At 37.8% G+C, this 19836-nt stretch overlaps 1 protein-coding gene across 4 annotated transcripts in view; it reads right to left on the minus strand.

The window, feature by feature from the left end:
• LOC135466692 (fibrous sheath CABYR-binding protein-like) overlaps positions 1–19836 on the minus strand; it is a 54490-nt gene that overhangs the window by 33267 nt on the left and 1387 nt on the right. The window contains exons 1-2 of one of the 4 annotated variants that reach the window (XM_064744334.1): positions 15273–15355; positions 9104–9185 (exon numbers count right to left, since the gene is read on the minus strand). The gene's annotated coding sequence lies outside the window, so the exon portion shown is untranslated. Of the gene's footprint in view, positions 1–1578; positions 1806–9103; positions 9186–9897; positions 9932–15272; positions 15356–19836 lie in introns of those variants that run through there. The other 3 variants (XM_064744333.1, XM_064744332.1, XM_064744335.1) reach the window with 3 other exon arrangements.

The raw sequence follows: 19836 nt of genomic DNA on the forward strand, positions 1-19836 counted from the left end.
ATGAGACATCAATGGCTTTCATCAATAATATCAATAATAGCATCAATAATAATCCTTTATTTCTGCAAACACACCATTTGGCAGTGAAGCTTATCAAGCCATACTGAGGACTAGCACTATAATCAAATTGAGTGAACACAGTAGCTCTGGTCTATTGTGCGTGATCTTATTGAGGGGTGAGGGAAAGGAGGGGATGACCAGAGGGACGCAGCAGGCATTAGTCAGAGGCTGGACAGGGGACAAAGGCATCACGCCAGCTAAACCCACCCTACAAATAGCTGCTTGCTGAAGCCATAGATTTCTTAAGCCCAGGTTCATTATCTCGTACTCTCCTAACTTCTCTACCTATTAACTTAGAAAAGGAGGCCTGTGTCAGTGATAGGAAACTTTACAACCCCAGGAAATTCTGTTTGCCTATCCCAATAATAACATATTTCTGAAAATTTAAAATTTGGTTCTGTAAACAGACTAAGTGTTTGTCATAGACAAAGCTACATGGAATACACATACTTCAAAATACATTTCAGGTAATTCTTCACCGTGTGACACCGTGTAAGACTGTTTCAAAATGTACCAGCTTAACTATATAACTATATATCAGCCTACAAGATAAACATACAGGTAAATGCTTTATCCTGGTTAAAGTACAGGTCACGGATTAATGATAAATAAGTGAAGGGGCTAATCAGGCAATATGATCATCATCTGCAGTAGAAGTACTAAAAACAACCAGAGCCTTCTAGCTAAGAAAATAAAAGAATGATTTAATTTATGGAAATTACCCAATGGCAAGTATAGAGGTATAACTTGTAAACTTGTAACATGTAAATGCACTAATTTTTTCTGGATGGAAACCAGCTGCAGATGTATCTTTAGTTTACCTATACCTACAGTTTAGCAATGTCTACAGTACATTGTCCAATAGCCTGAGCTCCAAGAAATGGCTTAGTTGTTTTAATCAACAATGGCATTTGTAACTGAAATCTGAATTAAACAGGTATTACTTTATAAGAATATTATGTGAATATTAAATAATGTTCTATAAATATATAATATACATGGTACATGGTTATTTGTATTGTAGAAAACAACCAACACTTTCAGAAGTATTTAACTACACTGTGCATTGTCAGTAAATTCCAAGATCACAAATCTGTCTTCCAGTTTCATCATGCTAAATCATCTAGTGGAGATAAATACCAAGTATGATAATCATTTAAGAATAAAAAGCCTTTAAGTTTGAAAGACTTATCTTATCTCGATAACAATAGCTAAAACTTGGAGTTGAGAAGATATTGCATCTTTGATTAAGTAATAAAATATTACACGAAACAGATATTATGTACTATTTCAAGAAATATCTGTTAAATGTTAAGTACACAGATGAAATCAAGTTTAAGACAGCCTCCACTTATAAAACCTTCTCCAGTAACATACAGGGTAACCTCTGAGAAGAACAAAGATGAGCTTCAGCCACAAGGATTCTTCACAAATCCCATGGTGACGTAACAGCAACACAAAGCAAAACTCCCAAGGAAACGAGCAAAAACCCACAACAACCTGAAACGCTATACTCACATGAGACTCAGAATTTGGAATCTTCCTCAAATGTTTCTTAGATCTACGAACAAATGCACAGGCGGAGTAGAGGGTGCACGCTGTTCCGTAGGGCCGGTATAACCCTGGCTGACTGACTGGGATGCAGTGACTGGGGCGTTAGGTCAAGCTGTCTGAAGCCAGTCTGGGAGGCTGACTGGCTGGCTGCTGATACCCAGTCTATGAGGCCACTGATGCAGCTGGCTAACAGGCTGACAGGCTGAGTGGCTGGCAGAGGTATAGGGACCCCTTAGCCTAAACACACATGGACAGACACAGAGCAGTGGACTCACTGGGGCTCTGAGTTCCTCAGGAATGAGGGGAATGTAACAGCCTTCCTTATCACTGCCAACTTTACCAGTCTTCTCCATTGACTGCAGGGGGCACCCTATAGCCTGACCAGACCCAAGTCTTCTGGGACAGGGACAAAAAATAGCCTTAGCAGATCTGAAATCTGATCAGATGAGCTGTCTTGTCTGTGACAGTGCCTGTGAGTTCCCTGGTTAGGTTATGATGGGTGAATAAGGCATGGGGATGTCACCCATCTGACAGGTACTTCCCTCACAACTCCGGTCTTTGGATGTGCTTTGACAGAGGGCACAGTATGAGTATACACAGTTCCTGACTTACTGATATACTGCCTGTCATAATCTTCCTCAGAGGGTCATCTGACCTTCACAGGCAGATATACATCTCTCCCATCCCCTCAACCAAAGGCTTTACAGGGTCACCTCACTTACACACTATGATATCATCACCCATGTCAGGGATTCAACGAAGTTTAAATTTTTACAACTGGAAACTCAAAACTGATTTTTTTCCTGGTCCAGATTGAGTTCATTTATATTCTAAACACCAACTGTAACCTGGTATTGAGTATAATTCTGTTTTAGTGAACGTTTTAGTGAACGTGAAAGTATATGTATATAAATATATATATATATATATATATATATAGAGAGAGAGAGAGAGAGAGAGAGAGAGAAAGAGAGAGAGAGAAAGAGAGAGAGAGAGAGAGAGAGAAAGTTTAGTTTCGTTTCTTGATTTTATTGATACATACATATACTTTTACAAGTATATTATCCTGATCAGAGATATATATTGTACCATTAAACAGTTATAAAACCATGGAGATGCATGTTCAGATGTTGGTTGTTACATTAAAGGAAAGAAAGTAACTCACAAACATTGTATCAAAAGCAATTATGTGCAAAATACAGAGACAAGGCTTATCCTGCTCAGAGGTATATAATGAAACAGTTATAAACCATGCATGGGAAGTCGCTGGTTTTTATAAATATTAGAAGGAAGAAAGGAACTATCAAATATTACATAAAAAATAAACATATATAGGCCTACAGACATATGAGACAAGGCTTATTCTGTTCAGAGGTATATACTGTAAAGTGTTCATTATTCACTGGAATTTATTCTTGCGGACTTACTTCAAAGATAGTTTCACAGGAATTAAGGGAGTTACAGGGGATGGAATACTGTTAATGGAAGCCCACACAAGACTAGAACATGTAACTGACAGAGAAATGCTACAGTCAAGTTCCTATAACCTAGCATAGTAATCACAGGCTTTGGGGAGTTCTGACATATACTGTCAGCAGGAGTTGTTGTATTTTCTCTCCCTTAATAGGAATCAGGCAGAATATATACACTTGTCTCCTTAATTTCTGCTGGCTGTCAGGTTTATAAACGGTTTGAATGTCAAAGAATACCATGTTTAGCCTTACTGCAGAGCCTGCTGGAAAATTAGAATGTCTCAAATGATTTTTCTTTCTTTTCCAAAACATCACTTTTTTGTCTTTCTGTCCAACCAAGCCTTATAATTACCCATGCTGTATGACCGATTGTTGTGAATAAAACATTCAGTGAAGCCTAAGCCTGTGATGTGGCTTACTGATAGAGACTAATGAGGCCAGCTACAAGTTGTACAAGTCACAAGATGACTCACTCCTCACAGGTTCAATAGAAGCCTTCTCCATACTTCACACCCTCATCCCCTCCCTCAAAACCCTGAAGTAGATGCCCCTTCCAGTCCCTTGTTAATACTCAATACCGTGGCCTCATTTCTGTTCATTTATGGTCCAGTTAGACATGCATAATGCAACACTACCTTCACACAGAAGTTATGGCCCTCACAAAGTCAACTGTAATAACATACATCCCTTTAAGCACATCTGAAAACACTCAATAATTCCAAAACTTCTATCTTGGGATCTATGGTTTAAAATCAGGCCAATCACAGCCTTGTAGCAGGCCAGGCTTAATGCTGACAGCCTGGTGATGAACATCTCATTGGATTGCCATGCCAGCATAATATCCCATTAAATATTTGATTTACACCAACACATTCAATTACCTGAATAACAAAAGTTTTAGAGCCACCATAATCTTGCACACACTAAATGCTGAACACTTCATTTTGTTCAAGACACCAACTTTTGGTGGAACTCCTTATATATACCCAATTGTCTAACTTGCTTTGGACCATAAATGATGGCAATTTACTTTGCTTCAGCAAGTAAAATGTAATTGTAATGCTATGAAAATATGCAAACATTGAAACATAGTAACCAAATATATCAAAATGCTGACCCATTAGAGTGAGCGAGGGTTTAACGTCGTACTTAACAATTTTTCAGTCATGTGATGGCGAAGGAGTCCTTAAGGTGCATGTACATGTAATGTGCCTCCTTGTTGCAGGACGGATTTCCACCGCTCTTTCATCTAGTGCTTCTTCACTGAGACGACTTACCAAAGGCAAGTAAGCCGCCCCGCCCTAGCCATTATACTGATACGTGTCAACCAGTCGTTGCATTATCCCCTTCATGCTGAACATCAAGGGAGAAAGTTATAACTTCCTCTTTTATGGTCTTAGGTGTGATCCAACCCAGGATTGACCCTGAATTCCCGAAGCGGAAGCTCTACCAACTGTGCTATCGGGGCCCATCTGACACATCCGAGATGATGCTTTTAAAAGGGGGCAGCATACTGAATATTTCACCTACATGTATGCCAAAGCATATGGTGTATTCGTTGGTCCATCAGGTGATATGAACAAAAAAAAAAAGAGCACAGCCCTTTTGCATGACACTTGAGCAAGTCATCTGCCTTAAAGCTGCAGGTAAATTAGAAAGAGCAGAGGTTAAAGTTCACTACTTCATTCCTCAAGAGGCAAACCGGCTGCAGTAAACATTGCTTTAACAATAAACCAGAAAAGGTCCTACATACAGTATTAGGACACAATTATATACATGGAAATGATTTGTTTTATTTATGTACTTGTTTTTTTTTTACCTTCTACACAAAAATATTTCACTTATATGACAACGGCCAGCATTCTGGGGGGTGGTGGGGGGGGGGGGCAGAGCAGAGCAATCTGCACATTGTTGGCACACCTTCCCACATACGATCAGAGAGGAATCCAGCATGTGGACTAGAACTCAGAGCGACCACATAGGTGAGAGGCTCCTACGTCACAGAACCGGGCTGGCACGCACACCACCTCGGCCATGGAAGCTCTTGAAATGATTTGATAAGACTGCATTGATAAAAACCTTACATGTGTTATGTTGTATTATCATTAAACATTCATGACTGAGACAAAAGATAAAACTCAATGAAATAATCAATATCAAAGCTTAGACAGTGTGATACCTGTTGGGAATTACATGTCCCACAATTTGAGGTCAAGGGCTGTTACATGCAGGTTATTACAGAACATAATTCTCATTAGCAGGTTTAAATTTCTGCAACATCACCATTTATTATGCCTAAATTATTATCCATTTCTATACATCAAAAAGATTAAATAAAAAAACTTCAACCTGTTTCATCAGATGTGGACAACATCATGCTTTGTTTTAATATCAGTTCCAAATGGCATCCTTAGCAACAGACTGATTTCCCTTGGTGCTGTGACTTTTATTCATGTCATGTTTTTTTTTCTGCCTTGTGCATTACTTGTTTTGCACTTTAGAAACCTCCCAAAGAAAATAATGCACTGCTAAACTTATGATAATTAGACAAAGCAGGCTTACATTCTATTGTTAACTTCTGGGATTGTTCTTTGGAATGATCATCCAAAGTATCTAGTTGAGCATGGACTAGTGATTCTTCAGTTTTACTCTACTATATGTGCCCACAGTTAGAGAGGAGAAAACTCGGCCCGGTTACCCAATCTTGACCATCCGTTCTAGCACTTAATGATGACATCAGCTTTATTTATCTTCCTGAAAGTCTGCATCTATAACTAGGCCATTCTAGGAAGTGACCTAAGTCCTTTCTCTCACAGAAAAGCAGGGATTTGTGACTGAAAATCAGTAGGAGTGCACATGGAAGATTCTTCCAAATGAAAGCTGACATATGAGCGTGTTTACTCTTGGTGAATGTGATGCGTAGAGCATGTTGAACTACATACACATGATCCACTCTACTTTACTTCTTCCTACAATATTTTAATAAAACAAATATAAAAACAAATATAAACACAAATAAATGAAATAAATACACTCTAATTTAAAAAAAAAATAACATAAGCGAACATGAACAGTACAAAAATAGAGAAAATTATAGACAAGCTCTTGAAAATATCACAAGGGTAGGAAAATAAAGAGGATTTTAGTAAACCTATCAAAACTTGGAAAGAATGGTTTCCACACCATCCAACAATTTGTTCCCATATGTTCACAAAAGTACAGACATTAGCATGATGGGAGGTAATGGTCTTAAGACAACAGAGCAGACAGGTGATAGAGACACACCTGACATGTACATGACAGCAGATGCACGGCAGATTTCTGAACCACAGAGCCATGCATTCCTGCCTGGATAAATCCTTGTGGTCTGTGTTTATCATTGATATCTATATATCTTGGTGTATGAGTCAGAGTTAGTGAGTCAACACCTCCCATTACTCAGGCTGCCAAGTCTCGCCTCACCGAAATCAATCAATGGCCCCGCTTGCCGAGGCACAATGATTCAAGTGGGTTACATTGGAACTTACAGCAGCCCTTCAGCCCACCAGCTGCGACTGCATGAGTGACTGCTACTGCATGATACCATGCAACTAGCTGTGGCCGTGTGTCAACACGAGATGTAAACTCTCGCCAACAACTGACTGCCTGGATCATGCTTGGTTAAATGTAATTTTTTCCATGATACCCCTAATGATTATAGTCTGCTTGTTGAGCTTTCAAACTCTGTCAACATCATTGCTCAATTATTACAACACAGCTCTTCATAAAATACCTACTGAAAAGCTGGCCAGTACAATTTTAGCCTTAAGTGCTGTGGATCAGCCAATTGTAAATGTTTGCACAGCAGAGTGTAGATACACATTTGTAAACAAAGCTTAATTACAAAAAAACATTTCACACCTTGCAGACTTTAAAACTGTGATTATCAACTTGAAACGTCACTTCATGCTCCATGAGTGGTATACCTGATTCGTAGATCTTATACTGTTTGAAAACAGTTAATTGCCTTATACTGCAAGGCCTAAATGGGACCTAGATCCCTCCCTGTATGTATTGGTGCATTTACATGTACAGGTGCAACACGACACCTGCAATTTTGACCAGTGAACCTTTTGCTTCTTAATTAATCTGGCAGTGTAAAACTTTCTGTGCATTCCAAAGAAACTGATTTGCTGCTTATTTCACCACTTTGTATACTACATACCCAAAATGACCACAAAGTGAAGTTGACATACATATACTTGCAATCAAATGTTTCAATCTGATTGAGCCTGCAATTTCTTTTTTCTATCTTTTATTTATTTTAAATTTTCATAATTTAACTTTTCAGTTTCAACAGGTTGTATGAGCCCAGTAATAGAGCAGATAATCAGATAACATGATCATAAGATTAAAATATTCAACAGTGATCAAAGAATGGTGAATATGACTAAAATTACAAATACATTACAAAAATAGTTGTTGTGCATAGATATGTACAAAATAAAGTGTCTACATATACAAGTACATAAAGATGTATATTGCTTCTTCATATATTTACAGTGCAAATCTAAAAGTGATAGACAAAAACCTTTTAATATCAATAATCAATCAGTGCACTTTCATTTAAAAGATCCATCTGTAATACAACGGAGAGTTAAACAAGTACAGCCTACATTCAGGAGAGTATATACTATTCGTTATGTGACGACCTTCCAGGGTTATAAGAGTAGATACTGGCTTTGTCCATTAATATTTTTCCTCGGCTTGGGGGGTATATGGGTAGATATTTGGCTGAGGTTGATAATCTTTTTTTGCGGCGAAGTCAAGGAAAAATATGAACAGAAGAAGAGCATTTCTGGACGTAACACGGAGGAAATCTGGTGCTAACTAGACCAGGTCGACTGCTAACCCCAAGTTGTCATCCTTTGTGGGTTTTATTTTTTTGGTAGTCAATAAAATATAAGCTTTAAATCTATACAGTCTGTGTCGGTATTGAAGTTCAGAGCCTTACGAAGTTGAAAAAGGGTTGAAATCCATGTCACTTTCCATTAACATTATTGTTGACTGACTGTATTGTACAGTTATTAAACATGGGAACTGCCATGTTTCTGTCTGTGGCAGCGAAGCTATGTCATCATAGTCACTAATCAGCTGATTTAGGTCATTCAAGGTCAGTATTAGTGCTAATCAAATAAAACGTGCGAAGAAGAAGAGACGATAAAGTACTGTGATGGAAGTGATTCTGGCAATCTTGATTTCTGAAGAGTTGATAACGATGAGTGTGGTAAGTTCTAAGTAGGGGAAATCTCTGCACTCAACACTCAGTCTCTGCCCATGTCAAATTTCTCCCGTTGATGACCAACACGGTGATGTTGTCATCAACAGGCAGGGACAAAACTGATTGATTTGAGACAAAGGAGCTTCTGATTTAACCACATGTAGCAAGGACAAAGACATACAAAGGATAAAGGTTTGGTCCCATCCTGTTTTCAGGCCTTAAACCAACGCAAAAGTGTCCTAGGACATTACCTGATCTTTCTGGAGGAAACTCTTCAAAAGATTTTAACTGTCCTTTTCATCATGGTAGAAACAAAAATTATCGCAGCATGCTCATTTTCCATATTTCCACAATAAGACTTGCCCATTTTTCCCACATTCTTTTTATAAGTGCACAACAAAAAAGTCTCCCTTTTTTCCGACATTAGCCATGTTTAAACCAGACAACAAAAAGTTGCCTCCCTTTTTGTTTACATTTTGCATCTGCACGTCTCTCCTTGACTCCGGGGATGTATCTGCGCATGATGCCTTCACTCGGGGATATATGGAAACTGATGTACTCCTGGAGTCCCATCATATTCGGACTCGTATGTTTGGCATCTTAACCAATCAAAACACTAGAATTTCCTCTGAATGGTGATAAAGGCATATGTATGACTTGACTGGTGGAGAAGGCTTGGGCTGACAAGTGAAGTAGAAAGTATCAATTCATGTATCATCTTTATACAACCTTATGTGAGAAGACAAAATGAACTTACCTTGATAGAATCCCTCTTGAACCAAGTCTTCTAAATCCAAACTATATCATCTGCAGGCACGTGGGTATATAGTCATGAAATTCTACAAAACAAAAATAAAATACATGTAGATAGATGTATGTGGAATCAAGCTTATTTACGTGTCCAGTATAAAAGCCTATTTGACGGCACAACTGCAAAATACGAGGGATGCAAACATAATACCATCAGGTGTACACTTAAGATGAAACACCTGGAATCACTGGTTTTATGTTTTATCCACTTGTGACACATCTTGTTCTCTAAACAAGACAGAATTATAGAACATATCCTACATACAAATGGTACGCCGGTACAGGTAAGTCATTCATCACTGCAGCCTTTACACATCAAACAGAATACTACAAACATAAAATTCACTTTTGCTTTGCCAATATCTACAGGTACCTTAAGTAACAGTAAATTTCGTCCTTGACAAACTTGCCCATTTTTCCTGAGTCTGAAAGTTCTACTGATTTTAGAAAGGTGTTTTTAGGTTTACTTGGAACAAGTTTCAGAACAAAAAATAATATTTTGTGACACTTATTTGCCTCTAAAAATGCACTTTTGCGGGCAAAATTTTAGGTCATTTACGGTACATGTATAACTGACATTCACCAGCAAGTGATAAAACTTCATATCTACAACTGATTAACTTAGAGTGAAAATGCATAAGTGTTAACTACCTACATGTAAGTGGGCTTCTAAACATTACATAAGCTGAATGTCTGAGTCCAAGATCATACATGTCCACACATATACATATGTAATCTGACCTGGAATACATGCTGTACATGTCAATCCGAGCTCCTCAGTGAGCAAGAGTCCAAGGACATCCAGATAAATCTCATCTGATAACCACACCATGTACATGTATGCATAGTGTTCAGATCTCTAGCCACTCAGGCTCTTTATTAATGGTCAGAAATGCTGCTGTTTGCTGAAGCTGTGGCGCGGACTAACTGCTTCCTTCTGTGGGATGGGGAGGGGGAATTGGCACAACCATTTAACCCTTGCTAAGCAAACTTTGCTGCTCCCCTGAGTTTGTCTTATCAATACTGATCATCCTACGAGCACAAAGGCATATTATTCCACTGAGTGGTCAAACTCGAACAGGCCGATTAAGGGCAGGGCTAGTGCTTGTATGTTTGCCTGTAGTCATTACACCAAGGTTTGAAAGGTCAAGAGAATACGAGGTAGCTTTAACATCTGATAATTGCATTGAAGCTCACTGGACGATCAGCACTAAGCGAAACATTGAAGCTTGTGGCGGTAATGCTTTTCTCACTTGTTTCCAGTTGATCGCCCCTGACGCTGTTACATGGTCTAATTTCACAAAGGGTATTAGAATGTTAAACTGGATCCATTACTGGGACAACCAAAAGCTTAATAGCCTCTGAGGAAGCCCGGCTCAGTTTCCCTTTATTAGGTGTCGGTCAATTCTCCAAAGTTCAGCTAAGACGATTTCAGAGGTCAAGCTTTTTCAAGTTCTTGGACTGGGAACTAAAATGGTGTGATACTGGTCACTGTCACTGCTATTTACACTGGCACTGAACCAACATAATGATTAAATCACTGTATGAAATATTACTTCCTGGTGAATCATCTTGCCATAAATGGGTGGAAAACTTCTAGAAAATTGTAGAAAACATCCTGGAAGGAGGATTAATAAAACCATCTCAGAGCATTTGCAATCCTACATGTACCTCATATTGAATGCCACAGCCTGACAGCTGATCCTTGTCATTGTGTATCTCCACAAAAAGAGGCTTATGATTACCCCGACTTGTGTCTCTGTCTGCCTGATAGAAATCTGTCATCTTGTCAGCTCAACTTTTCAACTGCTGAATCCACGTCTAACAGTGTCTTCACAAATTCCACATTTACACTTATAGCCATTTATCTTTCAATCGTTTTCCTATCGTTCTCATTATAAGTCAGCTGTTTTCTCTCGCTTTTCTAAATAAATACTGAAATTAAATTGATTTAAAAAGATATCAATATACAAATGCGTATTTAATTTAGATTAATAAATGCTGTTGACGATGCTCAACCATGCTTTGGCCAAGAACATCGATCATTGATTGATGCAGGGGATCCCGATTTCTCACTTCATGAGCAGCAGGAACTAATGTACCACAACAGGTAAATGTATCAATGGTATTCACATGACTTTATAAACAAACCGCAATAGTCAGTGGTGAAAAAGTGAAAACAAGACACAAATAAACATACACATAAATTTTCCTGGGGGAAATGTGGGATACATTTCATAATATTATTTGATAATATCAAGTCCTTGTCAAAGCCTATGGTGTATTTTCATAACTCTTCCCATCTCACAACCATCTTTTTTTCAGTCAGGGAAGCTGTTCAGTTTGTGTGATGATTCTGTTGACTGCGGCAAGCCGTGCCATATAGACACACGTGTGATGCTCAACCCGTCTGAACTACACAAGGTCACCTCACTTTATACAACAAACAAATCATTCACAACATGTGAAATAAATCTATCTGGATCTAATGTGAATCATTCTGGCTCAGCCCAATATGTGTTTAAACAAGGAGCATGGTTTTCATTTCTACATTCTGTAACTTTTTGGAATCTGAATGCTTTACATGACGTGTATTTCAAAACAAGGTCATGACAGCTGTGAGATGATGCACATGTGCATTGTCTTGCATCTTTTCTACATTGCCCTGTGTTTGCAATTGTAAACATCTATATTTTATTATACACGTAGGTATATGTTTCAATGACCATTTTGTCTGTCACACTACAACAGTGTTTCCTCACAGCAGGTTAACCTCCACTACAAGGCTGCCTAACTGCAATGACATGCCCAAGATACCAGGCCTGTACATCTACCTTATCATACCTGCATGTAACCCTGCAATTTTGTTTGTCACCTCACAACAGTATTTTTTCACAGCAGGTTAACCTCCTCTACTCGGCAGCCTCAATGGAATGACATGCCCAAGACACTGTGCATCGCAGCATATACCTCACCATGCCTACATGTGAATCTGCCATTATGTCTGTAACCTCTCAACAGTCCTGTCGTGATATCATACGCCAAGGACGGCCAGCATCCTCGTGTGGCTAACTCTATACTTGTTTAACATTGTACAGTTCAAGTGCTGCATTTTTGGGATAATTCCAGGGGACAGATCAGTGTAACAGATCTATCTGTCTGCACAATTACAGTCCTCGTACCCGACACACAAACGACTGTTTCGTTCGTGCCAAATTCAGTGGCCTGCAACCGTGATTCCACACAGTAAGTTTACTCCTCTACTCACCTGCCTCACTGGAATAACACGCCCAAGACACCATGCACCATTTCTTGCTACACGTTGGACAGCAGGGGCCGATTCCACAAAGTCATTTTTGACTTAAGTCGAAATTTTAAACCTCTTTAGAAAGCTTAGTTTTTGGTGCTGTGCAGTTGAAATCAGAACAAATTGTCTTAAGATAACACTGACATCTCTATGAGTGCATGGAAACATTTCAGACATTACTCAAGGATCAGTCTAGGTTTCAAAAATCACATTCCTCTAAAACTGCTTTAATCAAAATTACTGAATGCTGGCGTAAATCAATTGATAATGGAAATATAGTTGGCTCTGGTACGCTTGGTTTAAAAAAAGCCTTTGATATGGTAAATCACTCAATCCTACTAAAAGTTACAAGTGTATAAGTTCCACAACACAGACATGAGATTCTTTAAGTCTTATTTCCAGAACAGAAAATGTGTGGTTAATGTAGCAGGAAAAGCTTCAGGGGAGATGACAATAGAAACAGGTGTTCCACAAGGCTCAACATTGGGACCACTACTTTTCATCATGTATATAAATGACCTTCCACAATATATTAGCACATGTACTTGTTGTAAGTACACATAACACAATAACACATGTACTTGTTGTGAGTACATGTAACACAATATATTAACACATGTACTTGTTGTAAGTACACGTAACACATGTACTTGTTGTAAGTACACGTAACACAATATAACACATATACTTGTTGTAAGTACACGTAACACAATATAATAACACATGTACTTGTTGTAAGTACACGTAACACAATATAATAACACATGTACTTGTTGTAAGTACACGTAACACAATATAATAACACATGTACTTGTTGTAAGTACACGTAACACAATATAACAACACATGTACTCGTTGTAAGTACACATAACACAATATAACAACACATGTACTTGTAAGTACACGTAACACAATATAATAACACATGTACTTGTACGTACACGTAACAAAATATAATAACACATGTACTTGTTGTCAGTACACGTAACACAATATAACAACACATGTACTCGTTGTAAGTACACATAACACAATATAACAACACATGTACTTGTAAGTACACGTAACACAATATAATAACACATGTACTTGTACGTACACGTAACAAAATATAATAACACATGTACTTGTTGTCAGTACACGTAACACAATATAATAACACATGTACTTGTTGTAAGTGCACATAACACAATATAACAACACATGTACTTGTTGTAAGTACACGTAACAAAATATAATAACACATGTACTTGTACGTACACGTAACAAAATATAATAACACATGTACTTGTACGTACACGTAACAAAATATAATAACACATGTACTTGTACGTACACGTAACAAAATATAATAACACATGTACTTATCATGTTGAGAATTTTGTTGATGACACAAGTATCCATTGTAGTGCTAAAACTGTTATGGAAATTGAGACAGTTTTGAATGAAAGCCTAAAAGTTGTCAATGTGTGGAGTTATGAAAATGTATTTCAAATGTATTAGATTAAACAAAATTTATGTAAGTTCTCGACAGCGTCTCAGAAGTGTAAAAAACAAAGCCTTAAACATAAAAGTCTCATTAACAAAACTGCAGCAGGGCCGCGCTTTTATAAATAAAAGATTCTGTATTTTCATTGACATGGGATCTGGGATCTGGGATCTTCATGACAATTACCTGTGTTTTTATGACATCTGCAATAACACATGATACATGCACTCTGGCTGGCATCACTCCATCCTCAAACATCAACAGATGTGTGCTAGTACAATATACAAGCCATCTCAGGTAGCGCATTCTCACCACGCCCATGATCTACAGCCACAGCAAACACAAATATACAATGTCCAGGCTGATCATAATATGTATACCCCAGGGAGTAGACAATGTTCATATAAATGTACATTTGTTCATTCCCCCCCCCACCCCAACCCCGTATATACTTGGTGTACTTTGCAGCCTTAATGTCATCAAATTGAGTTATCCGTTAAAATTTCTTTACTAATATATTTAATTAATCTGACAGAGTTTTAAATGGCATTCATGGTTATTTTTGATATGGGCACCATACTAGTGGGTAAAACAACAAGGATACCAGCAGTCAGACAACCAGATATAAGGTCATACCTGTGTGATCCATACCAGCGAACTCATGAGTCTTCACTCAGCCAATAAAATAAGTGCAAACTTACCATTAGACCTTTTCAAAATATAGTCAAAAATGTAAAAAAAAAAAGAAACATTTTCTCACACTTTTGTCTAATCTGTCCACTATTCATGGGCAGAATTGGGTGTTTAGCAAATCTGACCGTAATAATTCCTGAAAAGTTAAAGCAGCGCCTACAGAAGCATTTTTGACCCTGTAGATAATAAGAGCTTGTTGATACTTGTATAATATTTTGAATGTCATAATGATACATACATGTGTACCAAGTACATAAAAGAAACATCAGGAATACAAATTGTACATGCAAATTGCTCTGTAACATTAAGCTCTACAAGTAACTATTAAATCTCAATGGGCATTGAACCTTGATTGTAGAGCATGCAGCTCTAGTCTACAGATAATGATGAAAACGCAATTAATTTACTGATTACTGGTAACACTGTGGACACATAAATAGCACATATATCTTAATACCAGAACATAGGTTCAGAAACTTGAAAAATGTACCTACTGTAAACTTCACCCATTGCAACCACCAAATTTACACATAAAATTCCTTATATTTTGAAAATGATGCTAAGAATGATTTGTTTGACTTATTAAACGAAGCAAGCTTCAAAAACTGTGCAAATTATTTTCTCTACCTTCAATAGTTCACTCAGAATGTTTCACTGGTTCACAGAGGTAGTTGAAAAGGTTCAAGAACTAGGGCATTATGTGCCTCTCTTGACACTGAAATTTAACGGCACAAATGTTTGTACAGAAATACTGCTCACACATATGGAGGATAAAATTTTACTTGTGTAACTTGTGCATTTTTTTCTGAACAAGGAATACAAATGTATGGATGCAGGCCAAGGCAGGTCACCACGACCTAGCTATATGACAGATGTTGATATCCTCCCACATATGTATGTAATATGAATCTGTCACTCATTAATGGTCTTTGGTTCACAGGAAACAAGTCTGTACATGTCATATTTCACTTTGCTAACACAGGAAGAAACAGATCATGGTAAATTAAATACTTGGCCAGTCATAGGACATCATAACCTGATAAGTTGACAGCTGCACCCATACAATGTGCAAAACTTCCTTTAGTGCTGAGAAATGTGACACCCTTATACAGCCTAGCAAAACACTTCGAACTAGAAATTGTCACATTACCTCACGATTCAGATAAAACTAGGGCAGGAATCACATTTTCAAAGTTTCGTAGAATCATACACAGCACAGAAAAAATTAAATACATGTCAACGTAATTTATGGTACCTGCCATCCTAAAAAACAATTTTCTTCACTTAAAGATATACAGAATATTGCATGTGGGAATTTACTCGGTTTGACAAACATATGGTATATGTACGGGTAGATTACAGGTCCCATCAGATACACTGTAATGACACAGATAAACCCGACAATACTGACAATAATTGAAATTCTGTCGTGTCATAATTGATCACCAAATTTATAAATGACACTGACTGAAAACAAGCATTTCTTTTTTCACATTAGTAGGCTCTCTCATCATTTTACACAAACCACGGACCTGCTGTTCCAAATAGAAATGCTAACATTAAGACCATTTTCGCTTTTGCTTTTTTTTTCTTTCATTATTATGATAAATATTTAAACGTGTTTCAGAAAATTATTATAAACTGAATATTCTACAAATTCAATTTCAACTAAAGTTGGGCTAATCAGGAAATGTACAGATACACGTATACTGTATTGGTACATGCACATAATGAATGGGAGCAGTACTTGGCTCCTTGGAAAGTGTCTGACCCCAAAAACGAGGCACACAAGGCTTGAGTTCAATTCAAGCCATAGGCAAGAGAAGTCGCAGATACACGTTTTGTCACTGTTCACAGGGCTTTGGTGACAATTAGCACTAATATTCAGGACTTAAAATACATGGTCACTAACTGACAAATGTCTCTTGAATAAAAAACAAATTTTCGAGCACTGTTATAGCCGTATTACATAAAAATCTGCCTCCACTGCTACATTTAAACAGAGATTGACTAAGGAAGCGTGTGAGTTGACATGTCAGTGTAACCTGGTGTCATGAGACACGAGTACCATAGGTGAAAGGTCAAATCAAAGCTCTTGTGTAACAGGAATATGCTTGACCCGTCTACAAATCAAAACCATGTAAACAATGTGAGCTATATTTCATAACACTGACCACAAACAGCATGCAGATATCATTTATCAGTGAGTGAGGACTCCAGATACATATGTAATTTATGGTTCAACACAGGCTATACATCTGAATATTCTATCCACAGTTAGTTACACACGTATAGGTAATCAATATTATATGATGTTGCTCTGAAACGTTTATTTGGTCATAAACATTTCAAAATGGTTTTAATATTTTTGGCAAATTTTGAAATACTTGTAAAAGTGCATCTATATTTTGTCTCACATGTGCACATACTAAATGCACATGTAGTATTTATCCAAGGATGTAACATGTAAATATTAATATTCTACTTTACACAGCACCCGTCTCAATCAAAGGGCAAAGTGCTTGTTCCAGGCAGCATACAAATCATCCTATCCGCGTATCCATATACATGTGCATGTAAATGATTGTGTAAAAGCTTCACTATTGAAGATGCCTTGACCATGAACATCCCCGTTATTATACATGTAATCTTAACAAAAGGCTAGCAATAAAACACTGATGCTCCATGCACATGTACTGTAACTCTTCAACCTTTTCACATGTATGCAAGATGTTTATTTAACCATATTCTGAGAGCATTATTCTCTGTAAACTAATAAAATCAAATGTTTTGTGAAGCCCTGTTATCAAAGTTATCTTTCATATGCGAAAAGGTTGAGGAAATACGGTAGTACTAATAAGCCATTCCCCTATATGTAATTTCCACTGTTTGCTTTCCAACCGGCATCCATCAAGGCATTTTTGTGAGACTATTTTTTCAGCTGATTGGATAATTAATGTTGCAATCATGCCTAGAATACCCCAGGCTGAATGCTTAAAGAATACAATTTTGCACCATGATGTTTAACATCTAGGGGAATAATATAGAGCTTGTATATTTCTAAAACCTTTATCTTGCCAATATTTCCTTGCTCTAAAGTGTAGACGCAATAAACACATAACCCATAATGAAGATAAAAAGTATAACCAATCCATCACTGATCATGGTTTCTATGCACACCATATTGGTGGAGAAGAAATGGTCCTAGACAAATGTTACTCTCAAGGGTCGCAGGCATCACTGATTGCTTTGTGTCACCGAGGTATTACAAGCAGTAGCAAAGAGTGAATCTCCAATTTTTCAACCTTACAACTGGAGGGAACAAGGAGTGCCAGTGATAAAAAGTCAATTTAGAAGTTATTATTTTAAACACAGCAGGAATACTACACATTTCACAGCACTTGATGTATAGAGTTGTAAACCTCATACAGCCACATAACAGTGGAAAGGAGCTTGTGTTTGCCGATAATATCCGTCTCGGAATGCAGACAGTTTATCCTGTGGATTATCTCCCCCTGAGGGTAAACACTTCCTCAAGGCTACCTTTGTGTTCTTTCTAAGTTAATGCAAAAGCTTTATTTAAATCCTCGCTAAGAGTAATAGCCTGTTTCTCCATGTACACATCTTAGACAGCCACAGAAATTCACAGGGTAGTCATAAGGCAAGTTTGTCTAGCAAGTCTTATTAGGCATTACATTGCCAAATGCTAACAGGTTAAGAACTGTTTTCAACACAGTAATATTGCAATTTTAAGTCATATAACCCTTGATACATCACATATGAAGTCATAAATCATCAAATGACAATATACTTTACTTTCATATAGGATCCATTTTTCCTTTGCTAAATTGACAATATTTTTGTGAATGGCTAGACCGTTGTCTTGAAGTCATCTAATTTAAGTAATGGTATGTTTAAATTTTATTTCATCTGATAAATGATTATTTATACATTTATTTAAGTGAATGGCGTTTTATGACGTACTCAAGAATATTTCACTTGTACAAGAGCAGCCAGTCAGTCAGAGCCTGGAGAAAACCTACAACCATCAGCAGGATGCTGGCAGACCTTCCCTTGTATGCCAAGAGAGGAAGCCAGCATGAGAGGAATGCACATGAGAATAATCTGAGCACAGAGCTACATCTTTCAACCTAACAGCTCTGTACCCAGATTGTACCAGGCGTCTCCTTGGAGGATACCGGCTCTACAATGATTCTAAAAAGCAGGGCTCTACAATGCTTCTAAAAAGCAGGGCCGGGCTAAAGCCGGCATCCAAGACAAACAGGGGGATTATTACCATGTGACACCCAGAGAAATTGAGATGGCAGACAAATTCAAGAACTTTCCCATCATAAACACTTCACAAAGTGGGAAAGTGTGGAACCATGACTAAGTTACTCATTTTGCTAGACACAACATCAACACTTTCTCATGCTATGCTGGTATGACTGATAACAGAATTTTCCTTATCAAGATTGCCTGATTTTTCAGAGAATCTCTCACCTGTCTTTCAGTCACACAGAATTTACAAAAAAACCTAAGACTCCTATTCCGTCACCATTCACTAGACCAAGTCATTCTCGACTCCCAGGACTGACATCCTTATTATCAGGTACACTGGGGAGGCCCACTGTCCAACGTGTTTAGCGTGCTAGCACGGCTCACCAGACCCAGGAGACTCTCACCAATGCAACCACTGTGAGTTGAAGTCCAGCTTATCCTGGCTTCCTCGGTTTCTTCACACCATAATGCTTGCCGCCGTTGTATTTAAGCATTTCAATCAAACAAATAAATAAATACATTATGTAGATCTAAATGCTATGGTCATCTCTTGTATTTTGCTGAGCACAGCCGTAACATTTGAAGCATACAATAATCAGTTATCGTGTACAATATTCTTCTTATGTTCATCAAAAGCAATCCACCTGTATTCTTGGAAAATATCAAAGTTTATACCACTCAGTGGTGTAACCTAACATCTGCCCGCATGCCAAATGCAGGCAAAAATTGCTGCAGGCATGATATAGGCTCACGTAGCCTGCCCGATCGGGCAGCCACTTTTTCTCGATACTCATTTTCACTTTAAATAAATAAATTGAACTCATAACATCCGAAAGATATCATGCGTTACCCTTTTACTCTTCTGTTGTTGTGCCTCTGCCACATAAGAGTTCTGCCACTGGGTGAGGAA

Source organism: Liolophura sinensis, chromosome 6 (assembly GCF_032854445.1).
Source record: "Liolophura sinensis isolate JHLJ2023 chromosome 6, CUHK_Ljap_v2, whole genome shotgun sequence".
Taxonomy (NCBI): domain Eukaryota; kingdom Metazoa; phylum Mollusca; class Polyplacophora; order Chitonida; family Chitonidae; genus Liolophura; species Liolophura sinensis.